Here is a 1,935-nt window from a genome sequence, read left to right as displayed (position 1 = left end):
TTATAAGAACATTTTAATATTTGTTTTAGCCACATAACTATAACAGAAAACATGCTATTGAAATTCAACAATTAAGACAAAGCTGGCAAAGAGTGTTGTTTTGCAGTTGTTTTGACTTGAGTTTGAAAATCAAATTTTTAATAAATTAATTTATAACACAGACAGTTTTATTACACAACTTCAAAGGGTGTGTCTTGTTACAGATTAGATAAACATTTTGATGGTGGTTTTAGCCACAGAACTATAATTTAACATACTATAGAAAATGAAACCAATACATAATTTAGTTTAAAATAAATACAATCTTCTACCTCAGCTTCAAAGGCTGTCTTTTTACAGATTTCTTAAAGAACATTTTGCAGAAGTTTTCATTGTCAAAAGAGATGCAGAAGTCACGCTATTGACATTCAAGAATCGATTGCGAAACCTTCCATCGCGTCTCCAGTATTACTGTCCCCTAGAGGAAGATACTGCAGTTGTTTTGACTGAGTTTGACATTCAAACAGATTTCCATCTCAACTACAAAAGTAGTGTCTTGATAATTGGGCCTAAAAGAGCATTTCTATGCAGGTTTTACTCTCATTTGTAAATCAGGTTGCATGCTATTGAATTGAATTCAAATCTGTTAATAAATTCATTTAAAATGAATAGCCTACAGTCTTCTATTTCAACTTCAAAAGGAGTGTCTTGTTTCTGATTCCTAAATGAACATTTAAATTAATTTAAAAACATGTGTAATTCGGGACACATGCTGAATGAAATTCAAATCTATTAATACATTAATTTAAATGTATGCAGTTTTCCATCACAACTTCAAAAGCTGTGTCTTGTTACTGGTTTCTAGAAGAATATTTTAATGTTGGTTTTAGTCACAGAATTATGAGAGAACACATGTAATTGAAACTGAATAGCCAATTATATTCTTTATTAAGCTGATTAACCAATACATCAGTTAGTTCAAAATTCAATTTTCGAGGTCATTTTCAAAGGGTCCGTTTTGTTTCTTTAAAAACACTTTAATGTTTTGAAGGAGGGATCACACAAAATGCATTTTTTTTTTTTTAGTGCTGTCCTGAGTAATTTATTTTGCATCAAAGATGTTTACATATAGTCCACAAGACAAAATAATAGCTGAATTATGTCAGAAGCTTCAGAAGAAACCTGTATGTTTCCCATGTTACCTGGAGAGTCTTTCTGAAGAATAATGGACAGTTTAACTGCTCAGGACAAATGAGGGACTCATGAACAACTATCCAAAAAAAAGATTTTAATGGATTTTTTAAATTAAATTCAATAGCATATGTCCTGAATTACATATGAGAGTAAAGCCTGAATTGAAATGGTCATTTAGGAATCAGAAACAAGACACACCCTTTGAAGTTGAAATAGAAGACTGTATTGATTTTAAATTAATTTATTAAAGGTTTAAATGACAAACTCAGTCAAAACAACTGCAGTATCTTCCTCTAAGGGACAGGAATACTGGACACTCTTTGGAAGTCTCTTTTGACAATGAAAACAACTGGAAAATGTTCTTTAAGAAATCTGTAACAAGACACAGCCTTTGAAGTAGAGGTAGAAGATTGTATTTATTTTAAACTAAATTATGTATTGGTTTCATTTTCTATAGTATGTGCTCAATTATAGTTCTGTGCCGTTTTACCTGCAAACTCACAAGAGGTCAAAAAGGTGACATAGTTCGCAATATGACCAAATCCAACGTTATGGTGCACAATGACAAAAAAAAAAAAAAAAGGAAAAAGACAACATATGCGTCAAGTAAAAAAAGCACATTTATACCACAAACTTTTTGGACAGTGCAACTCTGTTGTCATCGGTGTTCATACTGGAGTAATTTATTTTTGCAAATTTTAATGTTCACATTAGAGTGCTCATACTACCAACAAACTCCATCTTTCCACTGCTGAGGAAACA

Source organism: Sinocyclocheilus anshuiensis, unplaced genomic scaffold, assembly GCF_001515605.1.
Source record: "Sinocyclocheilus anshuiensis isolate Anshui unplaced genomic scaffold, SAMN03320099.WGS_v1.1 scaffold2271, whole genome shotgun sequence".
In the NCBI taxonomy this organism is placed as follows: domain Eukaryota; kingdom Metazoa; phylum Chordata; class Actinopteri; order Cypriniformes; family Cyprinidae; genus Sinocyclocheilus; species Sinocyclocheilus anshuiensis.
Note: the sequence above shows the minus strand (reverse complement) of the source record.